This window comes from Ipomoea nil, unplaced genomic scaffold (genome assembly GCF_001879475.1).
Source record: "Ipomoea nil cultivar Tokyo-kokei standard unplaced genomic scaffold, Asagao_1.1 scaffold2845, whole genome shotgun sequence".
Lineage (NCBI taxonomy): Eukaryota > Viridiplantae > Streptophyta > Magnoliopsida > Solanales > Convolvulaceae > Ipomoea > Ipomoea nil.
The window spans coordinates 3,787,405-3,803,485 of NW_017619273.1; the positions used below are offsets into that span (position 1 = coordinate 3,787,405).

At 33.2% G+C, this 16,081-nt stretch overlaps 1 pseudogene; it reads left to right on the forward strand.

Moving 5' to 3' along the window:
- Positions 1 to 7,127: 7,127 nt before the first annotated feature.
- On the forward strand, positions 7,128 to 7,989 carry LOC109159856 (annotated as a pseudogene).
- The last annotated feature ends 8,092 nt before the right edge of the window (positions 7,990 to 16,081 follow it).

Below are 16,081 nucleotides of genomic sequence, written 5' to 3' on the forward strand. Positions count from 1 at the left end.
AGTATATGCATGACATCATGCAAAGTTCGGACAATACCATCATACTTCTAGATGTTAGCATCACCAATACCCAAAATATTACGACATCTATCATCACCTAGAAAAACAAAACCGAATGTACCTAACCTATAGGTTGTGAACCACTCATTGTTAGGCGTAATATGATATGAGCATCCGAATCTAGAATCCAAGCATCTAACAACTGACTTGATGAAACTGCTAGAATATCACCTTCACTATAATCTGAGTCATCAGCTTGTACCATGTTCGCAGCCTCTTGCTGCTTCTCAACTTTGGACAGTCTCTTTTCATGTGCTCGAACTCCTTGCACTTGTAACATCTAATTTTCTTGTTGTTTATAGACTTAGACCTAGAGCCTCTCTTCCCATACTTATTCTTCATTGGTTTCTTTCCACGATCTTGACTCCCCCCCCCCACCCCTTAGCATTCAAAATTAGGGGTGTGCAATCGGTTAACCGAACCGTTTTAACAGTAATTTTTAAAAGTTTAACTATTAACCAAATCGAACTTTGTATTACCGAATTAACCGAACCAAAGTTTTTTCGATTAATTGGTCGATTAACGGATTTACCGAAGTTTTTTAAGCTAAAATTTTAAATCTTTAAAATAATACCTATAATAATAAATACATAAGAAAATATACAAACACAATACCATAAAACACTACAAACATAAAAGTACAAATTATAAAGTCCAAACATCCAAATAATATATATATATATATATATATATATATATATATATATATATATATATATATATAGAATTTGAATCCGATGCACACCCCCTAGTCAGCCGAGCCCGTGAGCACACTCCCTGATCGTTGATTTTAATTTTTTGACGATTCAGATTGATTACCACTTGGATCCCATGTTATACTGATTTTAGATGAAGCATGAGTCTTTTTGTCCTTAAGCACTATATTTATTACTTTCCATTTCATTTACTTTCCATGTTTATAAAGATTTGTAGCGTTATTTCAGCTCTCCTTAATCAATATTTCTCTCTCTCTTAGTGATTTTCTTTGGAATTTTACGGCGGTGTGTGCGTGGGTGTGGAATGGTGTGCGCGTTTTACTGTAACAGGGCTCGTACCCCATGACGTGCTGGTTTTTTTCATAAAATTATGCGTTTTGGTATGTGCATTTCGTGATACAGGCTGTACATTTTGGTTTGTGTTTTACCAGTTTCGGGCGTGTGCGAAACATATCCAAAAGAAAACGAAAATATACGAATCTAATTTTGGTATCGGCGTTTGAATTTCGAGTAGATAATCAGTGCATAGTAGATAGAGTATTGGGCTTGTTGTGTGTGTGTGTGTTTTTTTCTTTTTTTTTTTTAAATTGTGAGGAATTTTACGATGGTGTGTGCGCGGGTGTGGAATGGTGTGTGTAGTTTTCTGTAACAGGAGGTGTACACCATGGCAAACTATAAAACGCACACACCATTCCACACCCACGCACACACCGCCGTAAAATTTTCCATAATTTAAAATTTCAGATGTACAAAATATAATAAATTATTACCATTAATAGGGTCCCTAATAATTTAAAATATCAATTTTCATTCATAATCTCCATAATATAATGCTTAAGATTCCAGTTGAATATATCCATAATTAAACATATATCTACAATTACTATTTAATCCTTTTGATTTAAATATATCTTTAATTACTTTCACAATCTCTTATAATCTCAACCATTTTTGGAAAATGAATCAATGGATATCATAAGATCTCATGATCTCATCTAGTATAGGGGTTGCACCAGATTCGAAGCCTATATATATATATATATATATATATATATATATATATATATATATATATATATATATATATATATATATATATATATATATATAAATTTCGGTAACCGTTCGGTTGATTCGGTTAATCGTTAGTTTCAAACCGAATTAACCGTTAACCGAAATTTTGCAAATCCTTTAACCATTAACTGAACCAAAGTTAGGTTTTTCGGTTAAAGAACAGTTAACTGAAATTCTTTGGTTCAGTTAGTTAACCGAAATTTACACACCCCTATACAAAGTGTCACCAACAAAGCCCTCCACTGCATTCTGCATGTGCTAATTATGAGCCAGCAAGGCTGCAGAGTTCTCATTGAATTTAATTGTGACTTTCCCATACTTAAGAGTAGTCACCGAATGTTCAAAGGAAAGAGGCAGTAAACATAACAAGATCATTGTCTTGCCTTCATCTTCAATCTTGACATCAAGCTTGCCTAAATTTGAGATTATCTAACTGAAGACAGTAATATGTTGCACCAAGTCTGAACCCTCCTACATCATAAGCCCATAAATCGTTTACTTTAGATACATTTTGTTCGTCAAAGATTTTTTCATTAACTGACCCTCCAATTTATCCCAAATTTCTTTTGGTGTTATCAAGGTCAAAATGTGATACACGACTTCATATATATGCAAGCATAACCAAATGGCTCCTGTCGCATGGTCCTTCAAATCCTCCCAATTAGCCTTTTTCAAATTAGTTGACTTTTCTGCCTTCAAGGTTTTCATAAGCCAAAAAATCATTAACCTTAGACTGCCATAACTCGAAATTTCCTGTACCATCAAACTTTGATACTTTGAATTTCGCATTTGAACTGACCATCTCAACAGTGCTTTAATACCAATTGGTTAAGGTTAACTAGAACAAGAAACAATAACAATGACAGAAAGTAAAGAATGCAAGATTTACGTGGTTCGGCAATATGTCTATATCTATGGGAGTAAAACTATTCTTTTATTAATTGTGATGGTGATGATAAAACATCTAGAGTTATGAGCATCATATTTATATGCAATCCTAAACGTGTACAAGTATAAAAAATACCCTGTACTATAGGCTCGACCCAATCTGCTTCGCTCCTATTCCTTATATGAGACATATATACATACTCAACATGTTACAAGTTTGACTCTCAGCGGGAGCGATCTATTGACCTTTTTGGTTTTAACCGATAACTATGCACAATCTAGATTGGTTTACCTCCTTATCATCCTTGTCAGTTATGCTCACAAGACAAAATTTACTAAGTGTGAGTTTTTCTTTACATTTAAAAAATATTCTATTATATGTATAATTTTATTGGCTGTAAAAAAAGATAATTTCTTCACTTTTTCCAGACGCCAAGTATAAAAAATAGAGTAAAAAAGAAAATAGGTGTAGTACTATTCGTTGAGGAATAACATTTTTAGTCTTGAACAATATTCTATATTGGCCTTCTAGAAAATGGAGAAAGAAAACTACTAGCTTTATAATTACCACTCTCTTGGCCAAAAAATTCTCTTTATTTTTATGAATTATTATTAAATTGTTTTTTTTTAAAGATTATTAAATTGGTTGATTACGCCTCTAAGTTAATAACTAATCTACGTATTCAATAAAAATATGGTACATCAATAAGTAATTAATAGAGAATAATAATTATAGGGTCTCTAGCATGATATAAAAATGTATAACATTATTAAATTCACAAATTATACTATGATACAATTACTTGTATTTTGTATTTTTTTTATTATAAAAATGATATAAAAGTGCAAGTACACCCATTACTAAGGAAAAAGAATAAGAAAGCCAACAGTTATGTTTTGTGGGGCCCAAGTAAAAGACTGTATTGGGTGCATTGGAATTTAAGGTATGCACAACAGGACAGAATGATTAGGTTAAATTGCAAAAGCCGAAAGGAAGAATGGCAGTAACAGAAAGTATGGAGTGATATAATATTTCGAAACGTGTAATGTTATATTATTATTATTACTAGTATTTGTCCCGTGCGATGCACGGAAAATATGTTATAAAAATATACCCTATATGAGGTTTATTCATATATAAAATTTTTGTTATTTAATAATTATTATGTGTGAATTCCTATGATAAAATTATGAACATAAATATATTTACAATTAAAATAATATTTAAGGTGGGTGATTACTACAAATCTTAAACTATATTAAAATTTTAGTACATAGTATTTAATATTACAAATTTTTAAGAATTTAGTAAACTACAAATAGTAGACTACAATAGTAATTGAATTACAATTTTAGAGTCACCATGGATCAAAATTTTTAGACCTTTGAGATTTCTAACTCCAGATGTAGCAACATACAATTGATCTTTAAAGACCAAAATCACAATCTTAGTTCGAACATTGATTTTTTCTTCCAAATACTATCGAATTAAGTGTGTAATCAATAAAAGATGAGAACTAATAATTCGAGAATATAATCTTAATGAACCTAAGCCTACTTCACATCAATTAAGTTGGAGAGTGTTGTTGGATAGTATCCGATGAATCCACGAATAACGCATCTTTGTCTCCGTAGTCCTCAATATGCACATCAATAATCTTAAATATTAGGCCGCCTAGCTATGCCATATATTAATTTCAAACTTATGAACTTTGGGGTTGCATGCAATAAAAAGTATATTTTAAATATACTAAGGGTACATTATATATGTATGTAAGGTACTTTCAATATAAAAATAATGTATTTTTAATATATTAAAAATGTATTTGATATTCATGATCCATACAATTATGTGAACCATCATTCACACAATAATTTGCCAGTAGAAATTGAAATATAAATAAATAAATAAATAAATAAATAAATATATATATATATATATATATATATATATATATATATATTAGAAACTGTCAGTGAAAATTATTATCATTATTATTATTGTAATTATTATTATTGTTATTGTTATTATAATTAACAATATTATTATGGTCTTGTGAAAATTAAATGTTAATTATCACCATTTAATTTTCACAAGAACCATATGGCTTTATTATATATAGGATGATTATTATTATTATTATTATTATTATTATTATTATTATTATTATTATTATTATTATTATTATTATTATTATTATTATTATTATTTTCAATGATGAGAGAATTAAAATGTATTCATCCTTATTGTCTATTGTATAAATTGTTGTAAGAAGATATTGTGTGACTGATTCAACCTTAGCTTGAAGATGTTGGTGAAATATTTAAAAGTAAATAAATGTCCATCTAAGTTCAAAATAATTTTCATACATTCAAAATTAGACCTCATTTTCAATGCCTAGTCTTATCACGTTTGTTCTTTTTTAACATTGAGTCTTAGCACTTGCTTTTATAAAAGATTGAATTTGGACCATTAACCCTAATACTCTCAACCGAGTTAAATTATCAATTTATTTTAAATTAATCAATTTAAACTCATAATAGATATAATTATTAAATCTCAATTCTAACTTATCACCGTTATAACCAAAAAAAAAATAAAAAAGGATCTACGTTTGTTAAAGTTAGGTAAAAATCCACAGTTGGCGGAACATCTCCCAGAATTCTCATTTATCATCATAGTACATTAGTGAGTGTTACGTCGTTTTCAAACAAAACCAAACCTGTCTACGACTTTGTTTTTTTTTTTTTTTTTTTTTTTTTTTTTTTGGAAAATGTCTACGACTTTGTTAAATCTCTCATTTTACTAGCTGATATCCAGGGTCCTACCATTTTGGACACGTTCCTTGGGTCTAGAATTCCTAAAATATCTTCCACTCATATATATATATATATATATATATATATATATATATATATATATATATATATATATATATATATATATATATATATATATAGTGAAAGGTTCCCGTGCCTTTGTTGCTTCCCGTGCGGATGTGCGGTGGATTAATGTGCGTGAGTGTTGTGTTTAATGTGCCTGAGATTTGTACTTAATGTGCGTGAATGTGTAAAATGCAGCAGAAAATATTAATGTCAGCTTCTTCCCCATCCCAGTAGCCATTTGCCCCCTCCCTGATGATGATGATGCAGAGGCGAGTTTTGGTGGTTAAAAATTATGGGAATAATACAACAGAAATCCACACTTAGCTGCTGTGCAAATTTTACTGTGCGTGCGTCATTTATATAAACATTAACTGCACTGAAGGTAGCTGATAATCCAGAATCCATGACCAAATTGAAGGAAGAAGTAACAAGAAGCTTGGGCGTTAATGTGCGTGAGTTTCTGTTCTGCTTCCTTATGAGCTCGTAATTCTGAAATAGGCACGCATATTAAGCACAAATCTCACGCACATTAAACACAATACTCAGGCACATTAAGTACAAAACTCACGCCATATTAACATGACGCACATTAAGTACAAATCTCAGGCACACTGAGTACAAATCTCACGCACATTAAGTATAAACCTCACGCACATTAATCCACCACACATCCGCACGGGAAGCAAAAAATGCACCTGATCCCTTCCCTATATATATATAAAGGCTCAAATGTGGTCAAGACTTCTCGTGCGGCAAGTATAGATGCAGCATTAAGTATGTAAAAGCGCACCAATAATGTTAGGAAATATATCACAAAACACACCAAAAAAATGCATCATACCGCACCACACCTAATGGTGCGTTTCTGGACACTGTGTTGTGTTTATTCGTACCTAATGACGCATGATCGCACGGAAAACATTGTCCGCATTGAAACTTGACTATACATATATATACATATATATATATATATATATATATATATATATATATATATATATATATATATATAAACAATAATTAAACTTGTACTTTACGAATACAAGAATTATATTATACTCACTCTATTATTTTTTGGAGCAGTCATTTTTTTTTTTGTTCTTATGAAATTATAGATATTTTTACAAATAAGTAAAATTGACCGAAATCTTTTATAAAGAGTTATATACTTATGTTATTAGATTATAAAATTGTATGCAATTGAAATTTTATTTTTGTTAAATTAAATGATTACGTAAGGTACAATTTTATTAAGGGATAAGGGTCAAATAGACCCTTTAACTATAGGTCAAAGTGCAATTGGCCCCTTAAATTAACAAAAGCTTCAATTAGACCCTTAATCTTTTTACTTTTATGCAATTAAGTTAATTAGTAGGTTACACCAAAGTTACAGGTAAATTTCTTTTTAAAAAAAATTAAAAATTAATTTTTCCGGTCTCCATTTCTCCTGCCTCACTCCGCCCCTACAAACTAGTTCCCTCCGCCGCGTGCCGCCGGGAAAATATGCCAGTGAAGGAGTGCAGCCACCACAAGGAGCGGAGGAAGAAGTTAGTGCAACGATTATGCGGCTGCCTCCTCATCATCCTCTTCATAATATAATCCTCCTCACAATCCTCATCATCTGGGTCATTCTCCAACCCAAAGAAGCCACGCCTTCAGTGCTTCACCCTTCAAAACGCTACCATCTTCAACTTCAACGTCTCCGCCCCCAGCATCTTAATTCTCCACCACCCTCAAGATCTCCATCTCCTCCCGGATCGGAATTTACTACGACAACCTCGACGTCAACGAAACCTATCGCGAATAACAAACCACCTACTACACCGTCATTCCCACCGTGTATTAAGGCCACAAGGACGTCAACCTTTGGTCGCCGTTTCTTTACGGCAATAACGTCCCCATTGCACCCTTTAACGGACCACAGCTCAGAGATGACCAGGCTGCCGGTGCCGTCTGACTCACCGTCAAACTTACCAGTCGTGTCAGGTGGAAAGTTGGGACCAAATGTGGATGCCTTCTCACCAAACCTCGTCAAGCTGTGTCTGTTTTACACCAAGATGGATGATGACCCAATGAAGATTCTGAAGAGGCTACCAAAGTTGAAGTTCCTCAAGGTGATAGACGGATATGGTGGGTTATCTGTAATGGATTTCTCTGGTGTAGGGAGCTTTCCTCGGCTTCAAACTAAGTGCTGCACATTCAGTTCTTTTACAAGCTGAGAGAGCTGATTACCGGGCGTTACCACCTTCATGTCACTTGTCTAGCTTACATACCGTTCGGGGTTACGCCCATGTACAAGAGCATCGTCGTCGGTAACGCTGTCAAATACCAGCTCTCCCAACCTTGTGAAGTCACCGGTTCTTAACCTTTTATTTACCTACAAATTAAGCTAATTGCATAAATTAAAAACATTATGGGCTTAATTGGATACAAGTGAAGAGATGAAGGGCCTAATTGGAGCTTTTGTTAGTTTAGGGAGCTAATTGCACTTTGGCTTATAGTTGAAGGGCCTATTTGACCCTTATCCCTTTTATTAAATATAACCAACTATGAAGCAAAAATAATTTTATAAATATAATAAATGTTCATAGAAATTAACATAAAAGCCTAGAGAAAAGAACCTATAATGCATCTCAAAAATGACATGGAAGCGCCGTAGGTAGTTTCTAAATTTTAGAAGTCAAACCCACAAGCTTGGACAAAAGAATCACGGCTGGAAATTATGGAATTTTCGACCACTTGAAAATGATCTTAATTCAAATCGAAAGTAAAAAATGGTCGGAAATAGCAACAAAGGTTTTTTCAGATACTAAAAGTGGTCGGAACAAGACTTTCAACTTGATTTAAGATCACTTTCAAGTGGTCGGAAATTCCATAATTTTCAGCAGTGAATCTAGAATCCCACTTAACATGTGGTTTTAGCAAATTATATTGTGGATTATAATTCATATTGTAATGTAAATTGTTGATAAATATTTATTTTAATATATTGAATATTTATTTTTAATGTATTGAAGGTTTATATATTAGTAACTTAAAAATAAACCTTCAATATATTAAAAATGAACCATAAAAAATAAACATTTAATGTACTAAAATTAAATCTTATGTGCTTTCAACAAAAATTGAATCTTGTTAGTAATGAATTTTATGAGGTGAACAATGGTCCATGGTATAATTATTGGTTATTTGGTAATTGGGTCAAGATTCAACAGTTTTTATGACATAATCTGTTAGACTCGGTCAAAACGTTAAAATATTTGTTTAATAATTAATAGTTTTAAAAAATATTTTTGTACAAAACGCTAACAAGGAATGAGAGGATTAGAGAGGAAAAGAATAAGGTAACAATAAAGTAGGAATTCAAATTATATTGTTTGGTAGGGAGGAATAGAATTTTTGGAAATAGGAAAGGATAAAGTGATATACAGACTAAAATGTCCTTTCCTATGTTCCCTTTCCTACCTGCCACCGAATTGGAATTCTCATTTGGAGGGGAGGGGGTATGTGAATTTGAATTCCACAAAAAAGAAAGTAATTGCAATTCCCTCCAACCAAACAATGTAAATTTGATGGGTGTTGATCGAATTGCATGAAAAAGAATTTCAATTACGCCCAACCAAACACTTCATAAAAGGCATTTTGGAAAGAGGCCATTTTCTTACGGAAACGTCACTACTGGTTTGCTATGTTGATTACCCACAAATTCTAGGGATAACAATTTCAATCCATCCTTGTTGATATTAACCTGACTCTACCATGCACGGATAGATAATGCATGTATTTTTAGGTGCTAGTGGGTGGTGAGTCTTAAAAATTTAAATCTCATAGTGGGTTGGCTTGGATGCATTTTTATATACAAAATTCACAAAGAACCCTACCAACCCACCATGTGTATGTGTGTGTATATAATTTATTTATCTCAATTATTAAGGAGTAGTGTATATATAATTAATAGTAAAATAAGTACTAGTATGTAGTTAATTATAAATGTTTCTATAATTCTTGTTAACTTTTTACTATTTTTATTTTTAAACTAATAACTTTATTTGAAAAAAAAAATTAACAATTTAGTTATTATATTTGAATTTTTTATTTTACGATTTAATATAACTAGTGAAATTATTTTGTGTGAGTACTTTAAATATAAATATAAATATATATATATATATATATATATATATATATATATATATATATATATATATATATATATTTATATATTTTAATAAAACAATAAGTAGTGGATACTTGCACTTGGTGGGTTGGAGGTGATTTTGGAAAAGTTTACCAGCTGCGACCCAATGTGGGGCCGCGGGTACATAAAAAAAGTATAAGGTGAGTCGTGTGGTGGAGGTAGCCATCCCCAATACATCCTTAACAAATCCACAAATCCACAATGATAAATGTAGACATTGCAATTTGCTTTACTCTCTTTTTTTGCAATTTGCAATTTGTTATATTTTATTAATAATAAAAAATATTAATTATGCTATATTAATTACAAAAATAATGATATCATATTAAAAAATTTATAAATATTAATAATAAATTATTATGCAAAACAATACGGAGTATTATATTATATTATTAATAGTCAATAATTATTTTATAATTAGTAATTATTATAATTAATGAATTATTAACAACTAAAACAATGCATGCTCTTATATGTTTTTATACTTATTAACAACTAATTTTTACAAAATATCACTTTACAAATCGGTTAAAATAATCAGATAATCAAACAACTAACATAATTCGTTATCTCCTATTTGCTAATTAATGTTGGCAAACAAGGACTATGTTATTTAAGAAAGAACAAGAAAATTAAGGTTGTGTACTTGTGTTTATTACTCATTCAAACAAAAAAAAAAAAAAAAAAGATTTATTTTTTCAAAAAAATAGAAATAAAAATGAAATAGTAAGTGTACTCTAATGGTATTATTTGTATTACATATTCTAAATTTATTTGAGAAAGTGGAAGAAAAGAAAAGAAAAACATTTTGTTTCAAGAATTAATCAACATATATAGATTTGATTAATAGAGAATCTAAAATCTAAAATCCTTTATCCTTTATTATATAATAATAAAGCTATATGGTTTGGGAAATAATTAATGTTACAATTAGTGCCACAACATCTTTTATTATATATATAAAAAAAAAAGCCCAACATTTAAAAAATAAAATAGCTATATAGTATATAATCATATAAAAAATATACTTTTGAAAAATAAAATATCTATATATTATATAATCATATAAAAAATGTGTTCAATTAGAGTTTAAATTTACACACACAAAATTTGAAATTTGCTTTCCAAATGTAATTATCTTAGTTATTATTCGTATTGTGAAAATTATAATATAGATGAAATACAATTAAGAATAAATCAATGTAATTATGTAAATTCTCTCTATAAGTTTATTTGAATATGCACATAATTAGAGATTATATTAACCATACAAAATTATAATTATAATTATAATTTTAATTTTGTATTCTATAAAAATAATAAATACTTGACCAATGGATGCTCAAAAATATTATTATATTAAATAATTTAAAATATTTTAGTTTTTCTATTTTTTATTTATATTTATAATAACATAATTTTTTTCCGTGCATCGCGCGGCAGAATTACTAGTATAATGTAAAGGGCGAATATATAGGTAAAGGAGTATATATATATAGGCTCTGTTTGACAAAGCTTATTTAGGAGCTTATAGGCTATAGTTTATTTTAAACTCCTAATAAGTTATAAGCTCTGTTTGGTAATGTTCCTAAAATAAGCTCCTAGCTTCTTAACTCTTTTTTTTTTTTTTTTTTTTTCATATTTATCCTTGTTAGACATTATATGGTAGAAGTATATTTGATATGATCTCAGTGATTGTGTGTATAATATCTTAGGGATATTGTGTATAATATCTTAGGGATATTATTGATTCTTACCATAGTTAGTGTGCATAGCCTAGTATAAATATATGTATCCTCTTGACTCAATAGTATGAAATATAGAGATTTGAACATGGTATCAAGAGCCACATAAAGAAAAAAAACACAGAAATTTTTTTTTTCCTCTTTCTGCTTCTGCGCACGGTGGAGTTTTGGGTTGGGATTGTCGCCGACCGTTTGTCGTCACCACCCTCAGGAGCAGACTCGCCGGTCGCCGATAGGCCGGACTGCTGAGTTCGACGTCATTTTACCCGGCGAGTGGCCCTCACGCGCCGCCTTCGTTCCTCGCCTGCAGTCCACGCGCCAGCTCGTGTGCTTCACTCCGGCGCCGGATTCGACTCCGGTCTACTTTCCCGAGGTCGCCCGGTCTTCTACATCGCTGCTCTAGGCTCGATTTTGGCATTGAGGTCCCGGGCCGACATGCTTGACAAACCTCTGCAGACTTATTTTATGGAGTTCAAGAAAACATATGAGGCTCTTAATGAATTAATGCCGTTCACAACGGATATAAAGGTGCAGCAGCAACAACGAGAACAAATGGCTATCATGAGTTTTTTGGCTGGTCTTCATCCTCGACTAGAACCAGCCAAGTCCCAGATATTATCCAGTGAGGAGCTCAAATCCCTATCTGATGTATTTTCTAGAGTATTACGCACAGAGACCTACCAACCCCCTCAGTCGAGCAGTGTTCTTGTCAGTCAGAAGTCAACGGGGGAGCCTGTGAAGTCGTCATATCACAATAGGGATCCTCATGGCCAGCACTATAATCCAATCATTTGCCATTACTATTAGAAACCGGGGCACATGAAGAAGGATTGCCGAAAGCTTCAGAATAGAAATCAGGGCAATCGGTCTGCCAATATGGTGTCTTCTGATACTCATGGTGAGAAAACGGTTGTATTCTCTGCAGATGAGTATGCTAAGTTCCTGAAGTACCAAGAATCCTCATCATCTCCCTCAACTGTAGCGGCTGCCACCTCAGGTAATCCCAACACTTGCCTCGTCTCTTCAGCTTCTAAATGGGTTATTGATTCTGGAGCCATGGATCATATGACAGGTAACTCTAGCCTCCTATCTACCTTTCAATCTTCTCCTTCAACTTCCCATGTCACTCTAGCTGATGGATCCACATCTAGGGTGCTTGGGGTTGGCACTGCTAATCCGACTCCTGATCTCCTGTTATCCTCGGTCTTGAGCCTTCCCATCTTGTCTTTTAATTTGATCTCTGTTAGTCAAATCACTAATGCTCTAAATTGTTTCATAACCTTTTTTCCCACTCACTGCATGTTCCAGGATCTTACGACGAAGTAGATTATTGGTAAAGGGCATGAGTCTGGTGGCCTCTATATTCTTGATTCCAGTATACCGAGAACTGTTGCCTGCTTCGGGATGGGTACTCCGTTGGAAGTCCATTGTCGTTTAGGGCACCCATCCTTACCATTGTTGAAAAAGATGTGTCCGCAATTTAGTAAGGTGTTCTCTTTAAATTGTGAGTCTTGTCAATTTGCTAAACATCATCGAGTTAGTTTAAGTCCTAGAGTCAATAAACGAGCACGTGTTTCTTTTGAGTTAGTTCATTCTGATGTTTGGGGTCCATGTCGTGTCATGTCCAAAACCAGGTTTCGGTACTTTGTTACTTTCGTTGATGACTTCTCTCGCATGACTTGGTTATATTTTATGAGAAGTCATTCTGTATTATTTTCCCATTTTCGTGCTTTTTGTGCTGAGATACAAACACAATTTAATATACCTGTTCGTGTATTGAAAAGTGACAATGCTAAAGAGTATTTTTCTGAACCATTTTCCTCTTATATGCTTGAACATGGAATTTTACATCAATCTTCTTGTGTTGACACCCCATCTCAAAATGGGGTTGCTGAACGAAAAAACAGGCACTTACTAGAAACTGCTTGGGCTCTCCTGCTCCAAATGTGGGTTCCAAAACATTTTTGGGCTGATGCAGTCTCTACTGCTTATTTTTTGATCAACCGTATGCCGTCTTCGGTCTTACATGGTACAACACCCTATCGGTGTCTTTTCCCTCACAAATCTGTATTTCTTATTCCACCACATTTGGATGTACTTGCTTTGTGAGAGATGTAAAGCCCCATATCACGAAATTAGATCCTAAATCTTTAAAGTGCATCTTTTTGGGATATTCTCGTGTTCAAAAGGGATATAGGTGTTATTATCCGTCAACGGGAAGATATCTTGTGTCTATTGATGTAAACTTCCATGAAGATGTTTCCTTCTCACCTTCTTCAAATTCAGAAAGCCACGGCGACAGTGATGATGATATTCTCATCTATACGGTTACCACCGCTTCCGCTTCTATTCCACCTTCCCGACCACCAATCACTCAGGTATATTCTCGTAAACACGAGTCTGTTCCAAAAGAGGTTAACCCCAATCCAGACACTACTTTGGTTCCTGACAATACGCCAGATTCATGTCCTGAGCCGGATTCTTCGTCGTCTGATCCAGCTACCTTGCCAATAGCCCTACGCAAAGGTAAAAGAACTTGTACTTATCCTGTCTCATCGTTTGTTTCTTACAACCACTTACCCCATATCTCCTGCTCTTTTATTGCTTCTCTTGACTCTATACAAATTTCTAAAACTGTTAAACAAGCACTGTCCCATTCTGGTTGGCGTAACGCTATGATTGAGGAGATGAATGCCTTGGATTTCAATGGTACGTGGAACTTGGTAGATTTACCTGTAGGGAAGAAGGCCATTGGGTGCAAATGGGTGTTCGTGGTGAAGGTTAACCCTGATGGATCTGTAGCTCGGTTGAAGACTCGTCTAGTTGCTAAGGGGTATGCACAAACTTATGGTATTGATTACTCTGACACATTTTCTCCTGTTGCAAAATTGACCTTTGTCAGATTACTTATTTCTATGGTTGCTGCATTTAATTTTCCTTTACATCAATTGGACATTAAAAATGTTTTTCTACATGGTGAGCTTCAAGAAGAAGTCTACACTGAGCAACCACCTGAGTTTGTTGCTCAGGGGGGGTATGGTAAGGTTTGTCGACTTCGCAAATCTTTATATGGCCTTAAGCAAAGGCCTCGTGCATGGTTTGGGAAATTCAGTTAAGCGATTGAGAGGTTTGGCATGATAAAAGGAAAGTCTGATCATCCTGTCTTCTATAAACGCTCTAAGAAAGGTATTATTTTATTAGTTGTCTATGTGGATGACATTGTCATCACTGGAAGTGACACCGCTGGTATTGTATCTCTTAAGACCTTTCTTCATAGTCAATTTCAGACTAAAGATCTTGGTACATTAAAATATTTTCTAGGTGTTGAGGTAATACGGAGTAAGAAAGGTATACTTCTCTCCTAGAGAAAATATGTACTTGATCTATTGACAGAAACAGGGAGATTGGGAGCCAAGCCGTGCAATACTCCAATGATCCCTAATTCACAGTTGACATCAGAGGGGGAGTTATTTGATGATCCAGAAAGATATAGAAGATTGGTTGGTAAGCTAAATTATCTGACTGTAACTCGTCCTAATATTGTTTACTCAGTAAGTATTGTAAGTCAATTTATGGCATCTCCAACTGTTGATCATGGGAAAGCTGTTGAACAAATCCTGAACTACTTGAAAGGTGCTCCAGGACGTGGAATTGTATATCAAAACCATGGACATATGAACATTGAGTGCTTTGCAGATGCAGACTATGCAGGGTCTAAGGAGAATCGGAGGTCTACAACCGGATTTTGTGTCTTCTTTGGTGGAAACTTGATCTCGTGGAAGAGCAAGAAACAAAATGTTGTCTCACGATCGAGTCAGAGTATAGAGCAATGGCACTATCAACCTGTGAAATCTTGTGGATATATCACATTCTCGATGAAATAGGGCTCAAGGCTTCTATTCATGCGAAGCTATGGTGTGACAATCAAGCGGATCTCCATATTGCAGCCAATCCTGTTTTCCATGAACGAACCAAGCACATTGAAATTGACTGTCATTTCATTCGTGAAAAGATAAAACGAGACTTAATTTCTACTGGATTTGTGAAGACATGAGAACAGTTAGGAGATCTTTTTTACAAAAGCTATGAATGGGCCTCGAATAGATTACTTATGTAACAAGTTGAGCATTATCAATATCTATGCTCCAACTTTAGGGGGGGGGGGGGGGGGGGTGTTAGACATTATATGGTAGAAGTATATTTGATATGATCTCAGTGATTCTGTGTATAATATCTTAGGGATATTGTGTATAATATCTTAGAGATATTATTGATTCTTACCATAGTTAGTGTGCATAGCCTAGTATAAATATATGTATCCTCTTGACTCAATAGTATGAAATATAGAGATTTTAACAATCCTTATTATTTTAAAGAAATTACATAATTTACCCTTCTCAATTAAAATCATTTTCTCTTCTTCTCTATCCGCAACTTTCACCGCAAATATTATTATTATTGATGGATTTAATTAAACCGGGGGTCCGACTTAACTAACCCGAATAAGAATACGA